The 22,082-nt window shown below is 40.9% G+C and overlaps 1 protein-coding gene across 19 annotated transcripts in view; it reads right to left on the bottom strand.

The window, feature by feature from the left end:
* Positions 1-22,082, bottom strand: part of MYT1L (myelin transcription factor 1 like) — a 345,697-nt gene that overhangs the window by 166,518 nt on the left and 157,097 nt on the right. The window lies entirely within an intron of this gene.

Raw genomic sequence — 22,082 nt, 5'->3', positions numbered from 1 at the left:
CCCAAGTGTAGAACCACCAATCTTATGAGGAGGAACGTTTCCATGTAACCATTGGCAATGATATCTCTTCAGGATGTGGTCAATAGGCTCAGCATATTATCATCTCAAAGCGATTCAGTTACTCTTATGCCGTTCTCAAACAAGAAACAACCATAGGTAAGGAGTTATTTCAGTCGTGCCTGTATGAAATGGGGTCACCAATTTATACATCTATAAGAAACACATCATCCAGTCTGTCAAGAACATCACACTGAGCTTTGAGCCTTGGCTGACCAAGTAGTGTGCCTCATCAATGTTTTACCTGACAAAGGATTAATGATTCATTAATGGATTGACCAAGGCTCCCAGCATTGTGGAACTTTGTTTACCTTTGAGGAAGGTGATAATTGCATCCGAACAAACTCAAGAAACACCATCTCTGAAAACAGAGGAGAAAGCTTGCTTGTGACAGGAAGGTCAAAACCTTTTCCTGACTGTGGTAAATCAGCAATGAAACTGATTCAAGAAGCTCATTTCCTGATCTAACTCTTGATTTCTATGCCAATGCAGCATTTTGACAAATAGCTGTTTGTGGTCTTTGGCTGTAAACTCAGTCATTGGAATTATCACTCTTTTAGTGGATTTTTTTTGTTTTCAGATAAGCATCGTGTAACTAGGAAATAGCGACCTATCGGACAAGAGAAGGAACAAGTAGCCATCAACTATCTATGTCCAGAGCTATGGACAAACATTCCTCAAAATAGCTTCCATGTTGAAAAAAATGTAATGCCACAGTTTATCTGAGAGGCACAAGTATGCTTCAAAGAGGTAAGGATGATTTCTTCGCATAAACTGAGGCTGACACAAATATAAACCCCCTGGATTAGAGTTGGTTCACCTTAAAGCTTCGATGGGATAATCTAACCCGAGTGAGTCTTTCAGCCCTCATACATGCATGCACCCTAGGACATAGTTACACACCTGCAGCTACACGCTGCTGGAAAGGGCATCTATAACTCCCACCTAAGGTTCACCAGAAGTGCTACTGGTTGCTCCGTCACATTTTGACTTGGTTTTGTCTACAACTACTCCCCAGGACTAATTGCTTTCTAGCACTCTTCATTATCTGGATTAAGGTTAGGCACAGTCTGATTCTCTGACTCTATCTCAGGATGGTCAGAAGTGTGGAACACGTGTCCTGTGAAGACAGAGAGACAGTTGGGGTGGTTCAGCCTGGAGAAGAGAAGGCTCCAGGGGCAACATATTGTGGCCTTTCAGTACTTAAAGGGAACTTATAAGAAAGACAGACGTATGAAAAAGAGACTTAACTGTTGTCCCAGAGGAGCTACCACCTTAGATAAAGCAATTAGCTATACTGGGTTAGTGTAGCAAAGTTCTGGTAGCAGGGGTGGGCCATAGGAGTGGATTCTGCTGAAAGCTTCCCCAGTGTTTGATAGAGTCAACACTTGACACCTCCAGGATGGATCTGCTGCTGGCCAATGCTGAGCCCATCAGCAATGGTGGGAGCACCTTCACGATAATATTGATAAGAAGGGGGAAAAAAAACTGCTGCACAACCACAGCCAGAGAGAGGAGTGGAAATATGTGAGGGAAATAACTCTGTAGACACCAAGATCAGGGGAGGGGAGGGAGGAGGTGTTCCAGGTGCCAGCACAGAGATTTTCCTGTAGCCTTTGTTGAGGACCACGGGGAGGTAGGCTGTCCCCTTGCAGTCCATGGAGGCTCACAGTGGAGCAGGTGAATCCCAAAGGAGGCTGTAATCCTTTGGGAAGCCCATGCTGAAACAGCCTCCTGACAGGACCTGTGGACCCATGGAGAGAGAAGTGCATGCTGGGGTCAGTTTGCTGGCAGGACTTGTGACCCTGTGGGGACCCACGCTGGACAAGTCCATTCCTGAAGGGCTGCACCTGTGGAAAGGATCCTTGCTGGAGAGTTTGTGAAGAACTGTAGCTCATGGGAGGGACCCATGCTGGAGAAGTTTCTGGAGGACTGTCTACTCTGGGAGGGATCTGATGCTGGAGCAAGGGAACAGCGAGAGGAGGAAGGAGTGGCAGAGACAACATGTGATGAGCTAACTGCAGCCCCAATTCCCTGTCCCCATGCACTGCTGTGGGACAGGAAGTGAAGAATTCAGTAGTGAAGTTGAGCCTGAGAAGAAGAAAGGGGTGGAGGGAAGATGGTTTTAGATTCGGTTTTCATTTCTCATTATCTTACGCTCATTTGGTTGGTAATAAACTATTGTCTACAAGGACAATCTGTTTTGCCTGTGACAGTACCTGAGTGAACTCTCCCTGTCCTTATCTCAACCCACGAGCACTTCATTAATTATTCTCTCCCCTGTTCAGCTGAGGAGGGGAGTGACAGAGCATCTTTGGTTGGCACCTGGTGTCCAGCCAGGGTCAACCCATCACAATAGCATAAGATCCAGGCATTTCAAAGCTTAAGTAGGACTGGAAGGAGTGGAAAGTCTCCGGTGATCATTAAAGTCTCACTGCTGTCATTATTCTGGTCTTTGATATCTCTGCCATTTCTCCTTAGTTCACTAACACACAAAATTTATTCACTGTAAGATGCACCTGTGCAGCCACAGACCAAGGGGTGATGTGGAAACTCCCTGGTGAGCAAACAATGACCCACGCAGAAGGCAGACATGTTTTCATTGCCTCTCCAGCTTTCTGAGAAATATACATTAAATTCCTTTCAATCTTCTAACCATGCTTCTGTTCCAGTTATGCTTCGATGAAAAGAAATGCTAAACACGCCCGAATTTTTTCAGTGTGTAAAATATGTGTTAATATGTTTCTGTATCTTTCTTCCCCAATCATGTGCCCATAACCTTTGTATGCTACAATAAACGATGATAATAAAGAACAGCAAATGGCAACTACAACAGTAATCATGTCAGATTATTTAGACATCAGTGGCTGAAGTATTAATTACTGTATTCAAGCTTTTTTTGTGTGTGTGTATTTCTTTGTAGAATCTACATATAAAAAAATCACTACTTAGTCAAAATACACTCAATGAATGGTTGTTCCCAAATTCCAAGACCTGTAATTTTTAAGTGTTGCTTTATTATGATTTGGCAAAAAGTCACACTTCTTTCTGCTGACGGGGTAGGGGGTGGTCATACAGCAATCCTGAGCTCACGTCCTGGGAGTTTCTGAACAAGGTAGAAGTACCCATAGAGCACACAGGACAGGGAAAGAAAATCTTTTATGTGTAAGAGGCATTTGAGAACAGGTTTGGGGACAGGGAGAACAAGGAAGAGGAATGACAGGGGGTTTGTTGCATGATGGGGGAAATCATACAGCATACGATTCTTATTACATGCAAATACATAATGATTTTGTGTTCATTTTGACGGGAGTTTTGCCAGGTCTGTGTAAGAAGGTTTGAGTGGAGCCCAGACCTGCCTAACCTCTAACATTTGGCTTTAGATGCTGCCTGATCCCTGACTTCCTAGTAATGCAGCTGGCATCACCTGCTTTTGTTGACTGTCAGCCCAAATTATATTCTCTCTTCATTCTCACGTCTCCCATAGCTGTGGAACAGGTGGGAGGCCAGTGGTGTGACTCTTCCCCTCATGCCTTCACTGCTTATCACCTTTCCTCTTGTGCCTTTAGCAAAAGAAATGAAACATTATCTGGAGGAGGAGACAAAGTTGACAGATGTATGGCAGGAAGCAACAGGGACATGCTGTTAAAATACTTAGAAGACACCTTCTCCAGAGGCATGCGAGCATTAAGAAGAGAAAATAGAGCTGCTGAACGGTGACAGTGCCGGCAACCCTAAGTACCAGCTCAGGAACTCATCAAGGAGAAGATACAAGCAGTAGTTGGACAAAATGCCACCAGGGAAGGTGAGAACTGCTGTACTAAGTAGGAAGAGTGTGACAGATAAAGGGAGATAGATAAATCTGAAAGGTAAGAATAGAGTGACAGATAAAGGGAGATAGATACATCCGAGAAGTAAGAATATGAGGGAAAACAGTCCGGAACCTTTTTAGGGACACCTTTGTTTCCAGTGGAGGAGCATAAACTGTGTGAAGATTTCCAGCGTATGCCTACACTGTGCAAGACGTTCCTCGATATCACCAGATGAGTTAGTCCTAGCACCAAAGGTGGTATATGAATAGCAGGCTCTGTAGGGCAGTCGGACTACTCACAGTTATCAAAGGAAGGGATAATTAGCCTTTGCTCAGTCATGCTAACACAGTTATGATCTTTCTGGGTCAGGAGCCAGCACAGCACTGCGCCGTCACGCCACACAACTGCACCACATCGGGTCTCGTGTTTGTCCTGCAAGAGCTGCAAATGCAAATGCCTATTTCCTTCTAGTCCGTAACACAAACAATCACAGGGAAATTGAAGATTCTGCGCAGATTATATCCAAGGTACAAGGGAAGAAACAGGAGTGAATTCAAGTTGCTTGTCAATGAGAGGTATAAGGACAAATCTCTTCCATTAATTCTGCTACAGCTGGACCTGCTGGCGAGTAGATACACGGTGGCTCAGCTAAGATTGCCCCTTGCAGGCTGAGGATCAGGCATTTTGTGTGACAAACACCAAAGCAAACACCCTGTATTGTACACATCTCTGCAGAGGCAGAGAGAGCTACTTCACTCCCCTCTTAGCATGGTCAGTCTAAAAATCATCGTGAGCTTCAGCATGTCTAAGCAATAAAAGAGACCCCCAAATCCTTTGCAGGAGGATTTTTCAGAGGTGACTGTGCCACTGCCTCCAAAAGAGAACCGTATGATAGGAACAGCAAAATTTCACACCGCGACAGCCAAGACAAAGCAATAAGGTGCCCCATAAACCAGCAGAGATAAAGAGAGCCACGGCTTGTCCCGGGGTCAAGGGGATACTGGGATTTTGAGAGTACAAAGGTGAGTTGAATCAGTACTAGACCTGTCTGAGAGGTTACAGCTGCAGTGACTACACGCTCCAGGCAGACTTCCACTGTAATTCAATACGACTGAGCCTACTTAAAGTTAGATTACAGGAGAAATTCCATGGACCTACACACTCTTTCGGAATACAGAGTAAAATAGCCTTTTGTGCCAATATTATACTGAATACAGGAGAATTACCACCAAGTAATTTTTCTTTGGATGAAATGCTTACAATTAAAATTAATGTGTTATGCAAGGAAGATAATTTATTGGAGTGAAATATAAGATTACATTTCCCTGGGTGGTTGATTGTGTCTAACTGGATAACATAAAAAAATGGAATTTAATAATGGCTGATGAAACTAATTTCACATGAAAAAATGATGAGTGGAGTAAGGATGTATAGCTACATATATGAAGTCTAGAATATATAAATCTGAATACCAGGGAGACTGGTTTTATATTTCTTATTCTATACGCACTCTAGGATAGATCACTGGTTCATCTCAAAGACTATTATTCTTTGGGTAACGCCAGATGCTTCACAGGAACAAATTCCTTTGCCCCAAATACTCCTTCTGACCATGTAAACTTTTCTACTGGCTACAACTGGTAATGATTAAACTGGGTCCTACTGTATAACTACTAACGCCTACGATGTCCAACTGTGGCTATGTACCTACTCGTGAAGGAAATACAGGGTAGATACAAGATATACGGGGTAGATACAAGAATATCTAAGAAATCTTTCCAAACTGTATATCTTAACACTGTAACAATGAAATAAGGGATTCAAAATTCACTTTTCTTCACATTTCCTTGTGTAACTTTTGCCACGTCTGTATCACCCTATCTAGAGTAACAATAAAATGGGAGTTTTATCCCACGTTAAATTAATCCGTTTCAAAGCATAATTAAATATAACTAAGACACTAAGAGAATACCTGTACCAGCTCGTGCGTACTGACGTGAGTTGCAAACGTATGATGCCACTGACATTTTACGTTCTATTAAGCTTGTCTTGCAAACACGGCATGTCTAGGCTCTTTTACAGGCTGTTCTTTCATTGGCTTAAAAAGAAGAAAGGTGTCAATCCAGACACAGACTCCCTTTCTTTCAAAGCACTGGTCAGCAGATGGTAGAAAAAGCGATTCAAATCCTCAAAAGGACCTGATGTTCTTGTTTTCTCTCTATTTTAGGATGCAAGTCCTGTTATCACTGAACAGAATGACACTTGCAGCAGGTACAGCTGACACATGGAAATATGTTGGATCAGTCTCACTAATAGGATCTATGCATTTGCTAGAGAAATCAAACAAATATGGACCATTTGGACAGGCAGGTTCAGAACCTTACTCACAGTCAATTTTTTTTCTCTGTGAACATTTGCAAAGAAAGATACCAGATGGCTTAGGCATGTATTACAGTGACATGCACATAAGTGGGTAAGGGTATGTATGAAATAGGAAGAGCTGTGACCAAATCAGGGCACTCCCTTAGATACGTATGGGGTAGAGCAGTGACACAGGCGAGGAACCCTGAAAGATGGGGGAAAAAGGATGTTAATGCCGAAAAAAATAGATATTATACACCAGCTTTTCTTCCAGTCAGCCAGGCTCCCCACATAGATATACTGTGTTGAGGATGTATGTGAGAAGTTCACTTTAACACCATAAAAATTATGTGTTAAAATCCACCACACACTCTGATTGGAAGACTGGCTCCATCGATCACAGGTGTTGATATTAAAATTTCTGGTGGGAGTTTCATAACTCATGTAGTGCTTCCCTGGGATTCACTTTGCCTGCCCAGGCAAAGCAAAAGTGCTATAGCAGCAGTCACCACCACAGAAGGCTGGTTCAAAAGAAAAGTGACAGCCTCAGAATTGAGAAATGAGCAGCACCCATGCATGGATGTATTGGTAAGAAGCAGAGAGAGAAGGAAAGAGCACTTACTGATAGAACAAAATGTAAAAAGTCATCCTAAAATACACATTTAACCCGACAGACAGATCTCAGCCTTCCTCCCACAAGAATCCTGAGGTCTCTGTATCCACCAAAGTCTCAATGGAATCCTCAAAATGAAGATTTTTACTTTTTTTTCTCCTTCAAGAATGGCAGTAGGTATCTTTTAAACAGGTCATACCACTGAGAAAGGTCAGAATATATTTTTAAGAGCGCACCTCCTGGGTATCAAGAATCTTCTGCATAAGTGAGCCTGGCTAGGGTGGAAACAATTTTCTTCATAGTAGCTCATATGGAGCTGTGCTTTAGATTTCTCACATAGAGCCATGTTTTAGATTTCTCACCAAAACAATACTGATAACACACTAATGTTGCAGCTTTTGATGAACAATATTTGCACAGTGTCGAGGTCTTCTTAGTTTCTTGGTGTGCCTTCCGCCCCTTCCACCCAAGTGAATAAATAGACTGGGGAGTGTGCAATAGGCTGAGAGAGAACACAGCCAGACAGATGACCCAAACTAACCAAAAACATCTTCAGTGGCACATCACATCATGCCCAGCAATAAAAGGGAAAACAGAGGGATTTAAGGGGGTTAGTCATCGTTTGCTTGGGAACTTCCTGAACGTGTCTACCTGTGGGATGTAATGAGATGCCTTTGCATCCTTTCTTTTGTTTTCTTTCTTTGTTCTTCCACTCCTTCACTTATTAAACAATATATTTTTTATCTTGATCCTCAACTTTTCTTGCTTTTTCTTGTTCTTAGCTCTTCCCCCGTCCCACTGGGAGTAGCGCGGGGAAGGGAGTGAATGTTTGTGTGGTGCTTAGCTGTCCACGGGGGTTAACGCACAGCAATAAGAAAATGGCCAAGAACAGGTATTCTGCATTTTGAAGGGGTTTTGTTTTGTTTCTTTTAATTTAACCTAATCCTGTTTCAAAGGAAACTACATTATATTATTAAAAAAAACAACACATAATGCGAAACGAGAGTAGCCACAGGGATGGCTGTGGAGCCTTCCGTTTGCCCAGCTTATTTCCCAATTTCTACAGACAATGTCTAAACCGACTTGGTTGTGCTTCCAACTGGAAGGTGTTTAAAGTAGAAGTCCAATACATTTATAGTTCACCTTTTGTTCTCATTTCATTAGCTTTGAATTATATTTCTGTTACCTCTGTGAGGCAACTGATTTGATTGTCTCGAGTTCATCGATGCGCTTTTCTTGAAACAGTTTGTCTCATTTCTTGTGCCACCTCTTCCGCAGATATGTTTATTATTCATGAGACGTCACCTCTTAGTTCAGTTTGGCTACTCATTGGCGAGTCTCTGCTACTACCAAGCCCCAACCACAGTTACTATGACAGGAACTACCTCAAAGGGCTACTAAATCCTTCTAGCAAGTCTAAGCAAAATTCAGCTCTGATGTAGCTTTCCTGGAGACACTCTGAATTACAGCAGGAGCCAAGTCGATTCGGCCTGACTTTCCAAACCTATCACCTTTCTGGCATACTGATAAACCAGTGGGCTTATGCATGATTTTGGCCTGCCAGACTCCCAGAATACATGACATCTGAATTCTGCATGACTTTTTGCCTCAGGGGGTCTTTTTCCTCCACTGACTAAACAGTTTTCATGACCAGTTTACATTAACAGCTTCTTTTAAGAAGTTCAAGACTTTCATTCTCCTGTTTGAGTGATGTGCTGTTTCAAGAGTTATCGCTGTGGAGGGAAATGAAACAGAGAATGTGGGATTTCACAGTTCTCTTTCCCTTATGAAACCACCTTAAAATATTAAGTGTCGGACTTAAACAGAGGCAGGGAAGAGGGTGCATTTAACACTGCATCCTACTTAAACACACCAGCCACTTGGGTTGTATATCTTTTAATTTCTGTCCATTCCTTCGCCTTTCTCCCTTTTTTCCCCAAAGATTCCATTTTATGGGATTGGAATAAACTCAAATCAAAGCAAAAATGCTTCCATGTCAAAGCCTCCATAAAAGCTCAAGTTCAAGGTCTTGGTTTTCATATTGCTTCTACTTAATTTTTGATCCACTCTCAAAGTCTACGAATAAAATAATGTCCACTGTGTGAATTATAAGAAGGAAACTTCTGATTGACTGCAATTCTAGAACATTTGCTTATTATTCATCAATATCCTCAGCTACAGCATTTGGTCATTTCAGACGAATGTAAATAGAGTATTGTTATCACAAAATATAATATGTAAATATATTACCAACCATCGCATGTTTTATGTGACATCATACAACCTCACTGGAAACACTCATTAGCTTGAGTGAGCTTTGGGCTATCTCTCACAATAAAGTTAATGCAAAGGCAGCAAGAGACAAGCAAGACCAATTTCAGTTACATTACAGTATGAAGTCAATGTCAATATAAAAGTTTGGTAAAATGTACTTCCTCAGTGCCTCTCTAGAGCCATCAAACAAGCTTTGCAAAGCAGTTCTTCATAGGTCAGCAAAGTATGGAATGATAAGACTTCATGTTACTATGTTGTTGCTAAAAAGCTTCTGTCTTGCCTACTACCCATTCGCACACTATCTCACCTGCAAAAAGAAATCCTGTAGGAAGCTCTTCTGCGTAATTTTTCCAGATCTTTTTCTCTGTTTTTTTTTTTCCTGGAAGTGATAGGCGCTTAGTTTTGAGTGAATTTCCATGACTTCACTTTCTTTTAAAGTCTCTAAAATGCTTACCATGCTCATTTTTAGGTGTTTTAACAAAGTTTCTATTCGGTACTCACTGTAATAAATCACATCAAAGCAATTTTTTTCTCATTGTGGCCACTGGAGCTAGTTGTTGTGCATAATACAGAGGGTTGAACTGTGCCCAGCAGGCACTTGGAGTGCCCAGGCTCTAGCAGAAAGCCTTTTGCTGATGCTCATACATTAGTGCCCACAGAACGTAACAGTAATTTGACAGACAAATCTCCCCAGGCTCAGCTGCAGAACTTAGTATATAAAGTCATACTGCATAACTTTCCTTCCAGACACCACCTTTACCGTTTACTATAAACTGTCTTAAATGGGCACTAAAGACCTGCCTTGACAACTGCTGCTTAGGTCAGCGTGTGTTTAAGTGACAACTTCCCAGACACAACACTAAAGGCAGGAGCAGTTGGAAGTCTGTACATACTCCATAAGACTAAATGTTATTCAAGGCAACAGTGCTATAGATTGGTAAAGGAATCAGAGTGATTAAGAGACAGTAATGGCAATTTTAAAGCAGAATCATAGAATAGTTTCAGTTGGAAGGGACCTTAAAGCCCATCCAGTTCCAACCCCCTGCCATGGGCAGGGACACCTCCCACTGGCTCAGGCTGCCCAAGGGCCATCCAACCTGGCCTGGAACCCCTCCAGGGATGGGGCAGCCACAGCTTCCCTGGGAAACCTGGGCCAGGGCCTCACCACTCTCAGAGTGAAGAAATTCTTCCTGATGTCTAATCTAAATCTGCCCCTCTCCAATTTGTACCCATTCCGTCTGGTCCTATCCCCACAAGCCTTTACGAACAGCCCCTCTCCAGCTTTCCTGTAGGCCCCCTTCAGATACTGGAAAGTCGCTATAAGATCTCCTCAGAGCCTTCTCTTCTCCAGGCTGAACAACCCCAACTCTCTCAGCCTGTCCTCATAGGGAAAGTTCTCCAGCCCTCTGATCATCTTTGGACCTCCTCTGGATCCGTTCCAACAGCTCCATCTCCTTCTTATGCTGGGGATTCCAGAACTGGACACAGTATTCTAGATGAGGTCTTACAAGAGAGGAACAGAGGGGCAGAATCCCCTCCTCACCCTGCTGGCCACGCTGCTTTTGATGCAGCCCAGGACACGGTTGGTCTTTTGCGCTGCAAGCGCACATTGCCGGCTCATGTCGAGCTTCCCATCAAGTACAATAGCTGCATTTATGTACCCTAAAGCAAATAATTATACATTATAATAAGTGTCCTGACTTAACAGTGTTGAGTATTTGCCATCATCCCTGGACTACGCCTGGACTGTATCTTAGTTCCAATTGAAGTAATGCTACTCATTCAATGATGTGGAAGTCCCGTTGATAATCTTGGTTGAGAAATGCAGTACTAAATACAGCTCAATTTGGTCTGTCAGATACCAAAAAAGAGTTGGTAAGCAGGAGATGCCATACAAAACGTACCTAATTTGACCAGTGGATCCAGTAGCATGAAGTCAGACAAGTTAGCTTAGTAAACGGTGTTTGTGTCAGTAGTGTTAAACCTGTGTGTAATCCACCCATATCTTAACAAGTCAAGAAGCACTGCAATCAGAGACAGCATTATTTATTTATTTTGCCGTGGAAAAATGGGGTCAGATGAGGCAAGTCCAGTTGCCACCTGCCAGCAGAATATCTGACTTGCCGAGCAGAGGTTTTCAGAAAATTGATTTAATTTTTTTATTTTGCTGTCTTTTTCTTTCTCTCCACTAGGATTATCAGTTTCCAAATGTGTTGGCTGTCCTCTTGCACTTATCCTCTGAGAAAGGTGTAAAAGAAGACTCTCCAAAAGACCGTTAATTAAGGTTTTAAGTTTTCGTGATGATAGAGTTATATTTTTCTTGTTTCAAAAGACCAGCTACAAGCATATTTTAATTTATGAAAATAAATACCTAGGATCAGTACTTAAAGACAAGTCAGATCTATACCAAGATTTTCTTGGCTTTACTGGTTTTGGCTGTGTCAATTCTCTTCGTAGCAGCTCTATGGTGCAATCTTCTGTATTTGTGACCAAAACACTGTTGATAACACAGGGATATTTTAGATAAGGCTAAGCAGTACTCACAGAGCATCAAGGTTTTTCCTGTTGCCACCAGCAAGTAGGCTGGGGGTGAGTAAAAGATTGAGAGGCGACACAGCCGGGACAGCCCATCCCAACTGACCGAAGGGATATTCCATACCATACGACATCATGCTCAGCAATAAAAGCTGAGGGAAAGATGGAAGAAGGAAGGGGATTTCAGACTTATGCCATTTATCTTCCCAAGTAACAGTTATGGGTGATGGAGCCCTGGTTACCCGGAGATGGCTGAACACCTGCCTACCAATGGGAAGTACTGAATGAATTCCTCATTTTACTTACTTACTCAGGACTTTCATGTAGTTCTTCCTTCTTTAAGGCATATGCTTTTAGCATAGAGAAGAGGAGGCTTAGGGGAGACCTTATCAGTGTCTACAACTCCCTAAAAGGAGGTTGGAGAGAGGTGGGTCTTGGTCTCTTTGCCTAAGTGGTAAGTGTTGGGACAAGAGGGAATGGCCTCAAGCTGTGCCAGGGCAGGTTCAGTTTGGACATTAGGAAAACTTCTTCACTGGAAGGGTTCTCAAGCACTTGAACAGGCTCCCCAGGGAGATGATTGAGCCCCCATCCCTGGAGGAGTTTAAAAAATGGGTAGATGAAGTCCTTAGGGACATGATTCAGTAGTGGGCAGGTATCATTGGAGTTGATGATCTCAAAGGTCTTTTCCAATCTAGGGGTTCTATGGATCTGTGATATACAGACTGAAAGCACCAGTAAACAATGAATAAATCTCTTAATTGCATATTTAATATCAGAACATTTAGTTAATCATTCAAATCATGCAAGCTATGACACTGTTGATACTCCGACCAGACATCTGGTGGTTTTGACTGGCATACAACCTGGCCTCCCAAAGGGTGGCCCCTCTTACTGAGGACAACTCAATACAGAGTCAAAAATACATCTAAAAAGGCAGTATGTCCAAATGCCTGAGTACCTAATTTTATTTTTTACATTTATCTTCAAGCTCGGATTCCACAGATTAAGCCTGTGCATAAATCCCACCAGTTAAATTTGAAAACACCAGATACGCAGCACTGAACTATGAAGTACCCAGCTAGAGATAGTTTAGATACAAAGAAAACAGTTGACACTGAGTAGACTTAATACTGGGACTTAACTTATTTTGGTGTGAACGTAGTCCTTTCAGTCTTTAATACTCATTTTATTGTTTTCAGTTAACAGCAATTATTCTCTCAGAATTGTGTAGCGGGATAGATCTAGGTGGAGGTGTCCCTGCCCATGGCATGGGAGTGGAACTAGATGATCTTTAAAATCCTTTCCAACCTAAACTATGATTCTATGATAATTAGGACTAAAATCTCCATTTTATTTAAAGCCAGGAACTATAGGTTAGTATAACAGACAGTTACTTCCAGCAAAACAGCATCATCCTAGAAATTAAAAAGTGCTTCATAATTAAACGTTTCAGCAAGTCCAGACACTCTTTTCTGAATATGTAGATTAAAATTGGTTGCTAGTGCCTTGCAAAGTATGTCTGAGTAAAAGAAAATATATATGCATACTGTGATGATTTGACTTAATACTCAATCCAATCTAAAAATCATTTTGAAGATGCTTAATAAGACCTTTTTCTATATCACAAAATCCCACAGCATTTGTAGGTTTCTTGAGTGGCTATTGAGAAACCAGGCTATTTGCTGATATTTGTATGATTTTTAACTAATACACAAACAAAGAAGATGTCTTGCTATTATACTGTTAAAATACTTGCAATAACCACAGATTAAAGTCTTATACAAATATAAAGATCTATTTGCTCAAAGGATGATATTTTTGCCAGACAGGTTTTGGTATTTCACATTTACATTCACGCTAAGTAGAAAAGCCAAAAGTTTTCAAATTCTTTCACAAAACAGAATTTGCCTTGCTGGAAGTGATCAGTACTTCTCAGGTAGAATGTTTGGGGTGGCCTGACAATATCATCACACCGCAATGGATCTTACCCTAGCTGACCTCTTATCTTAACTGACACCCAACTCATTGATGAGGGTGGTGAGGCCCTGGCTCAGGTTGCCCAGGGAAGCTGTGGCTGCCCCATCCCTGGAGGGGTTCAAGGCCAGGTTGGATGGGGCTTCAATCAGCCTGACCCAGTGGGAGGTGTCCCTGCCTATGACAGGGGGTTGGAAATGGATGGGCTTTGAGGTCCCTTCCAACCCAAACCATTCTATGATTCATTCTATGATTCTGTGACCTGTCACAGTAGAGTGAGTTTTATCACCACTAAGTCTACAATAAGGGTAATAGCACATAATTACCATAAGCAGCGATTACCAGACACTATGAACAAGGGGAGTCCAAAATGGAAGGCTCCCTATGCCATGTGCTGGTGGTTTCCAACAAGGTTTTCAAATGTCCCAACTGTGAATGGATCCCACTTTAATACATCTTCATTGTCAGGGTTTCATCATCTCAGAAATGGTTCCAGTGGTCTTAGGGGTAAATCATGCACAATACAATAAAACCTTATCTTCCAGGTAAATATGGGAATACAACAGAAGAGCAGCTAGTAACAACACAAGATTTAGGTTTGGTCTGTTGTCCTAAATAGATTGTTCTCAAGATCAAGAGATCACTTATCTACCTCAAGACTTCTAGGAAAAAGTCTAGATCAATAGGAAATTAAAAGAATCTTCTTTCTTAGAAGTAGCAATACTTTTTCCAACCAAAATTTCTGACATAGTTTCTGCAATCTTAATGATTTATTTATGATAAATGTACAACTAGGTCTTCAGTGCATGCATTTTCACCAGGAACACTGCCCCCAACTAATAACTATTGCTACTGCTTCAATACTTCACATGTATTCTTCTACACAAATTAATCTCACGATGGCATTTTTCGTAGTCTTCCACGAGTCTCATCAGCATAGACCTGCCAAATAGATTGAATATACTGCATTCAATTATATGTTTTATTTTATATGTTCGTATTTGAAAACACTACCTCTTCTGTGAGGAAAAGGAAGTGTCACATGGTTAAGAAAATAGTGATGATAGAATTACATGCTTCAGTGCTTGGATCCCTCCTTGTGTCAGAAGTGAAAATCCCATTTGCATTCATTACTTTTGAGGTGTGTTTAACTTATATACAAATTTCTATCACTGCATATGTTTATATCCATTTAAGTGTTAATTTTTCATTCATTATTTATTTTGACAGTCTGTGGAACTAAAAACTAAAATGCAAATACCTACCCTGACATACACAGAATGGAGTGTAGCACCCCATATAGTCAGAAGTCACTATAAAAAAAGAACCCCCACATTAAAATAGGTTCTCATACAGAGTAACGAGAGTCTACTGGTTTGAGAATTTTCTCCCTAAAATGGTAAGAAGTAGACCTGAGGTTCTCACGTAATGTGAAACACAGGTGAGGAATTGATAATTTACAGTAATTTATGTAATTTATGGGTTGGGACTGGATGATCTTTAAGGTCCCTTCCAATCCAAACTATTCTATCATTCTATTACAAAGACATGACTGTAATTACTACTCTTAACTATATAACTGATAATAAACTAATGTCTTTCAATACCATGTACTCAATATCTTTATCAAAGCAAGTCCTTTTCCTGTGCTGATATAGTTACAATTGGGGATTTACGCTTATACAGATATGATCGCGTGATCATCTCCATGAAGAAGTTGGTCTTTTTCTGGAACCACTATAACCCTTTGTACATAAGACCATGTTCTCACATCTTCTGGCAAGTTTATTTCACAGATAGATATAATACACCTTGCAAACAAATGCTCTGATTGGGTGTTTTTTGTTGCATTTCCTGATTAAATTAATCTATCTAATAAAATCTTTCAGCTATGTTTTTGTCTTTTCCATTTATATACCTATAGCATTTAGGTTTGACCGAGATTCTAATCAGGTGTACAAGAGGTCTTCTCTGCATTCCTTGCTCACTCTTTCTCTTATTCGTTTTTATTTACCCTTTAATTCATAGATTGAAACCATTTTTATTGACATACTTATTGAGCTTGTATGCCAAGGTTTTGGTAGTGGCAGGGGGGCCGCAAGAGTGGAATCTCTGACAAGCTACTAGAAGTTTCCCCTGTGTCAGACAGAGACAATGACAGCTGGCTCCAAGACAGACCTACTGCTGAGCCAGTCGGCAACGGTGGTAGCACCTCTGGAATAACATAGTTAAGAAGGGGGGAAACTGCATGGAGCAGCAGTTGGAGAGAGATGAGGTAATACGTGAAGGAAAAAACTCTGCAGGAACGAAGGTAGGTGAAGAAGGATGGGGAGGAGGTGCTTCAGGTGCCAGAGCAGAAATTCCCCTGGAGCCTGTGATGAAGAGCATGGTGAGGCAGGCTGTCCCCCCATGGAGGTTCACAGTAGAGCAGATACCAACCTACAGCCTGTAGAGGACCTCATGCTGAAGAATGTGGAGGTGCCTTAAGGAAGCTATCACCCTGTGGAAAGCCCACTCTGGAGCAGGTTTCATGGCAGGATCTGTGATCCTCTGGGTGACCCACACTGGAGCAGTCTGTTCCTGAAGGACTACATGCTGGAGCAGTTTGTGAAGCCTACAGGAAGAACTCACATTGGAGAAGTGACCATAACCTTCATTTCCCATCACCTTGCACCGCCGTGGGGGAGAAGGTAGAGAATTCAGTAGTGAAGTTGAACCCAGGAAGAAGGAAGGGGTAGGGGAAAAGTGGTTTTAGATTTACTTTATATTTCTTATTATCCTATTTTGATTTAATTGGTAATCAAATTAATTTTCCCTATCAGAGTCCATTTTGCCTGTGATGGTAATTGATGAGTGAAAACTCCCTGTCCTTATCTCAACCCATGAGCATCTCGTATTTTCTCTCCCCTGTTCAGCTGAGAAGGGGAGTGAAAGAGTGGCTTTTGGTGGACACCTGGCATCCAGCCAGGGTCAACCAAAGACAACATACTTGACAGGTGGTTTTTGCAGACATGCTGTTCAACCATCAGTTTTCTTCAACTGCTAGACTAAGCTGAAAACGTATTAAAATAATATGCTAAAAGAATACTTACACCTTAATTCAGAGAAAACGATACAGATTCCATAACAACAGGCTCCCCCATAGCTCTTCTAGGAGTTTATCCTCCCATGTGAACTTGCCAGGCAAATTCCTTACTGACTCTTTTAAGCACTGAATATTCACTTGTCTACTTTGACAATGTCAGATTCCTTATTGTCAACATCAGAATTTGTTATATGATGTTTCAGGCCATAAGAAAGCAACTAATGCAGCAGTAATTATGAAATGCAACATAACCGTCAAAAAAAATTACCATACATATCAGAAGTTAGAGGGGAAGGTTCATGGGACAACAAGCCAAATAGTAAGAGAAGCTTAAGCCACGGGTTCTAAAAGCATAAACTCATAGAAGAGTTTCAGTCGGAAGAGACCTTAAAGCCCATCCAGTTCCACCCCCTGCCATGGGCAGGGACACCTCCCACTGGCTCAGGCTGCCCAAGGCCCATCCAACCTGGCCTGGAACCCCTCCAGGGATGGGGCAGCCACAGCTTCCCTGGGCAACCTGGGCCAGGGCCTCACCACTCTCATTGTAAGGAGTTTCTTCCTAGTGTCTAGTCTAAATCTTCCCCCCTCCATTTTGAAGCCATTTCCCCACATCCTATTACTCCATGCCCTTGTAAAATGTCCCGTCCTAGCCTTGTTTTATACCCCTTTTAAGGTAATGTCAGGCTGCTCTAAGGTCCCCCTGGAGCCTCTCAGCCTGTCCATATAGCAGAGGTTCACCAGCCCTCGGATCATCTTTGCAGCCTCCTCTGGACCTGTTCCAACAGCTCCATATCCTTCTTACATTGGGGATTCATCATGGGACTCTCATGGTGACCAGAAGTATAACTTTGATCAATATTTCACAGGAAGACACATACAAGAACATCAAAAATAAAATATCGTGATCTCTGCAACATTTACCAGTGCTCTGGATATCAACAACATTTAGGGTTTTTTGGTTTCAGTAAATCAAAGCCTATCCACATTCTTCTGTCATCTAGATCAACAGCTTTGAGGCATCACAGGACTACCATAACTGCAATGTGCTATGGCAGATATAGTCCAGACAAGGACACCGTTAATTAATGAACATGAACATGAAATTCCTGAACTCTGTCTTCTCTGAGACAACGGTGGACACATGGACACAGTGCAGTACTGTTCCATTTCCAAACAAAATGCCTCAAGACATAAATATTCTCTTTTCAAAGGAAAACGATATAACATTGACAAATCATTTGACAGAAATCTCTTTCACATACTTCTTTTGAGAAAAGTTATTCTGATATGGAGGTATTTCCAGAGAGACATAAATTTTGTTTTTCCAACAGCTTTACTCATCAGCGAACTTCTACTCAAGCTTGAATCATTCTGACCACTCTTATCATCCCCAAGAAAGGCGCATGATGTTAACACCAGTTTTTGGTGAAGTCAATGAGACTGGAGAAGTCTCATAACTACTTGCCTATTCCCTACAAGGATACTACAATATGACATATCACAGATTTGTGTTCTAATAGATGTCTGAACCCTACCATGAGAAAACCTGACAAGAGAGCAGAGGCGGATGACTTTCAATCGTTCTTGACTATGGCCCTTGTTTTAATGACACAATGTGTGGACTCCGAAGACAAAGTTGGAAAATTTGTACTATTTTTCAAACACATAGTCAAAGACAAGTTAAAACATCCTGCAGTTGATAGACTTTCTAGACAGGTCCTAGCATTCAGATGGAGGCAGTCTAAACAGTTCATAAGTTGGCTCCAAGATTAAGATTTCTTCAAGGAAATAGAGGAATGGGGTATTTTTAGCTATCTTTTACTTGTCATTTATAAGTTGAAACTAAATTCAGCAATTTCTATATTTTTCTTTAACCTCACATCACTCCTGGGCATCTTATGCAGTCTGAAAAAGTGGCACCATTCAGACCTACTGCTCTGCTTTGAATCAGTTAGTTAGTCGTACCCAGGACAACTATTACTACCTACTGCACTATTTCTCTTGGTGTTGAAGGTGGTGGTGGTCCTACCTCCCAGCTGTTCTAATTGATTGCCAAAGATTGCCAAATCTTTCTTATTTTTTTAACTTTTCTGTAGTTATGAAACCTGAAATAATGCACTCAACAGTTCAGATTTAACTTGTCCACAAATCTTGACAGAGGCTTCAGCGGTTACAGAAATAAATGAGGAATATGAACTACAGGGCCTGTAGTATCAACCAATTCGAGCAACGCAGCAGAGCTAATAATGTCAGGAAAATCTGAATTCTGCACTGAGTGCCTAAGTTAAGAATCCTGTGGAAAATTTGTCTCTAGTACTGCTGACTGGAGATAGACCAAGGCTAAATTTTGGCTTTTATGTCAATAGCAGTTAGTATTCTTTGTCTATAAATACAGAGGGATGTCATAGATAACACCTTGAAGTGTAGGTGGAGTTCAAAGTTGGGTTGAAGTTCAGCCTACAGAGCACTTCTGGTCAATGTTCTCTCCAGTTTTTTAACAAACTGAGCAAGTGGAGCTCTCAAATGAGCACATGATTTTTGCTAGTTTGTTGAAAAAGAACTAAAAGTTTCACACCTCTAAAAATATCCCAACAGTCATTTTTTGGTACTCATGAAATCCTCCTTTCAATTCCCTACGTACCTCCCCAAGTCAACATGTCCCAGATTTCTTCTCCTGCCTTTCATGAGGCGATTCGTGTATCCTTTGCCAGAGCTTGTGATTTCACTCATCTGTTCTGGAAACTAAAGTTCCCGAGGTGCTGGTGTTGGCAGGAAAGGACATCATCATTGCTGGTTTCCAACTTTCTACAAGTCTTCGGTTTAATCCCTACTAGCTATCTCCTTTTCCAGCATCTTCTTTTACACCACACATCACTTTTTACCCCTCTCCCTTTGGACTGTTTCTCCTAGTAAACTCTTAATTCCTTTTCCTTCTAAATAAATATATGTTTTCTTTTAAGTACACTTTTTTTTTTTTGTTCTAGGTCTTCCCATTTCTCCTTCCTTTATCTGATTAACCATTCCTTATTATTCCAGTTCTCCACAAAGTCAGAACACCACTTCCACAGATTTTTAAATGGTCCTAGTCTGCGGGCTTACTTTTTTCTATTTCAAATTCTAAATGCTCACTCTCATCCTTTTTTGGTTTTATGCCTAATTCAGTCTCTGGTGACAATAAGATGACTATCTTTGCACGGCATGTTTGGGTTTGTTTTAAAAGACGACTGAAACTAAAAGGCAAACTAAATTTAAAATCAGCCTAATTTCCTACCAGCCATAGATTTATATATATTTTAAACTTTATCTCAAACATGTGCTGAATGTACTCCAAAATACCACTTCTGTTTACTGCTTGCAAATATGTATTTTTAAAATCTATCAATTTGCCTTATCATATTATACAGCAATATTAGAATGTGTGCTACCAAAAAATAAATGAGGGTGATTATTTTTTCAGGAATCATAACTATTTTGAGGCAGTATTAAATTAGTTTATTCCAAAACCGAAGGTTAACCATATGCCAAGTTTCCTTCTTATAAAAACTTGTGATAAAAAAATTAATTACCTTCACTTTTTAATGGTTGGCATCTCTGCCTGTAATACATCCTGAGTGCAGTGACAAAAACTAGGACAACAGTGAGAAAATGTCATAAATTTAATGCATTCCTTGTGACATGTCTTGTAACAAGAACCAGAAATGGCAATTATCATGACAATGTGTGCCACAATGTGGTGGACTCAGTCCTGTGACTGTCTACCATTTTACAGAGATGAAACGCACTCTACGGCTCCGACCTGCAATTGCCTCCAAACCAACCTGAACAGGACTGTTAAAGAGAAATGCTTATGGTAGCAAATTAAACATGGGTACATTTGCCAAAATTGAAAAACACAGTAATAAGGGTTAAAAACATAATGAATAGGATTGATCTGCAAAGATCTGCATTTCTGCTTTGTACCAATTACAAGACAATAGCCCTTATTCGGCATCTATTAGTCCCATTGATTTTAGTGGAAGTTCTACCTGTCGAGCTCTTCCAGCAGCGATCCACAAGCCCTTTGCTGTTAAATATCTGTATTCAACTGTGCATGAATATCTATCCCGGCAAGGAAACTTAATCTGCTCAACCCCCCGTCATCTCAAACCTTATTATAGGTCAAGACTTGCATTAGTTAACAGGAGATGTGCTTAACTAAGATGAATCATTCTAACCTGATCTTCCAAATGCTAAACATCCACAACTATCCTTAAAACCCAGTTTTAAGATACAATCTAAGCAGTAAGTCATGAGGTTTTGGAAAACTAATATTGACAAGCTCTAAGTGCTCTAAGCGTAAGTGAGGAATACAGTGTGTACTGGGATGAACTGTACCGTTTTTGATTTACAAATCAGTTGCTCATAATAACCTTGGAACATTAGGGAGGAAGAAATTATCTGTCATTATGTTATATCTATTTGTCCTAAATTTATGTAATTCAAGGACATTTTAACACAGTGTGCGAACATTAGCAGGAGTGCAACTTCAGTCATAGAGACTCGGTGTGTCTTATAAACAGACAATAGCATGTAGACAACATGCATTTAGGTAAGAAAGAATGTCAAATACAGTTTTCCTCACTTTCCTCACCTGAATTTCCCTTCCTTAACAAACGCGTTCATGTCTTAATGAGACTGGTATTCCGCAGGTCCAGGAGAAGGGAAGAATTTTTTTAAAGTCAACACCAGAACTTTTGGAAATTATTTTTGAACAGAGAGCTTGCAGATATATCTTTCAGAAGAGAGGAAATTAGTGAGTAAATTCACTTATCTGTGAGTAGTTTCATCTGGTACGCTTAACTTCATGATGTTCAAGGATGTAAAATAAAGCCATTCTACTCAGTAAAATCAGATAATCCCTACCAGATGGATAATATGCATTATAAATGATTCCTGTGGGTTAGATCTCAGTGTTTCCCTTGGGAATTAAGCAGTTAACATCAGCAGAGTAAGATCTTAAGAGCAGCCACTGCACACAAAGGTGAAGGCTGCTAGGCTACATCTTTGAACTCTCTCAAGGCCTCTGCAGTATTGGCATCACTCGAGAGTTTAATTTGTGTACGTTCTGAAAGTCTAATCATCTTCTTCAGGGAATAAACCCCTGACCAGCACACTGTTAAATTCTAATGTTCCTGCTCTGCCTTTCTGTGTCTGATGCTTTTATTTTCTTGGAGGGAGAAGTTGTTACTAAATATTGCCAACAGGGCAAAATCAAACTGAGCACTAGACAAAAATACAAAGAGCACAGTGTGTCTGTCAGTTCTGAAAGGTGATGTAAATCGTGTCCCTAAGACAGAAGTACATGCAGTTTTTACACTATGGACCACTTTAT

Source organism: Cuculus canorus, chromosome 3 (genome assembly GCF_017976375.1).
Source record: "Cuculus canorus isolate bCucCan1 chromosome 3, bCucCan1.pri, whole genome shotgun sequence".
Lineage (NCBI taxonomy): Eukaryota > Metazoa > Chordata > Aves > Cuculiformes > Cuculidae > Cuculus > Cuculus canorus.
Note: the sequence above shows the minus strand (reverse complement) of the source record. Positions and strands in the feature narration are given on the sequence as shown.